This window comes from Pyxicephalus adspersus, chromosome 5 (assembly GCF_032062135.1).
Source record: "Pyxicephalus adspersus chromosome 5, UCB_Pads_2.0, whole genome shotgun sequence".
In the NCBI taxonomy this organism is placed as follows: Eukaryota; Metazoa; Chordata; class Amphibia; order Anura; family Pyxicephalidae; genus Pyxicephalus; species Pyxicephalus adspersus.
Genome location: NC_092862.1, coordinates 11,825,805 through 11,826,295, shown reverse-complemented (window position 1 = coordinate 11,826,295; position 491 = coordinate 11,825,805). Strand labels below are relative to the sequence as shown.

The 491-nt window shown below is 38.3% G+C and overlaps 1 protein-coding gene across 1 annotated transcript in view; it reads left to right on the top strand.

Moving 5' to 3' along the window:
* The window catches only part of SQLE (squalene epoxidase), a 19,337-nt gene that overhangs the window by 1,485 nt on the left and 17,361 nt on the right, over positions 1 to 491 (top strand). The gene's annotated exons all lie outside the window — the stretch shown is intronic.

Here is a 491-nt window from a genome sequence, read left to right as displayed (position 1 = left end):
TAGATGGGGTCAAGAAAGTAAGGGAGACAGGTCAAATCTATAGAATAAATGTTTAATTACAGACAATTCTGTCTAGTATATACATTTCTATTTCTTTATCAGTCTATGTATCATTGAGCTTGATTTATCAAAGCCTTCCATGAATGGAGAAGGTAGACTATCATGGGAGAACCTGGATGATCCAGCAAACCTGGAATGGATCTAGCCCAGAATTGCCATAAATTAGCAAATGAGTTAGACGAAATCCATTCCAAGTTTGCTGAATCACCTAGGTTCTCCCATGACAGTGTATCTTCTCCAGTCTTGGGGAACTTTATTAAACTAAGCCCAATCTATCTACCCCGGGATTTTTTTCATTCCCAGGGTCAACCCAGAATACATGGGGTGAAGAAGGTGGAGGTGCGGTCACATGACTTCTGTTCAATGAGTAGCTATTTAGAAAACATCTATCTATCTATCTATCTATCTATCTATCTATCTATCTATCTATC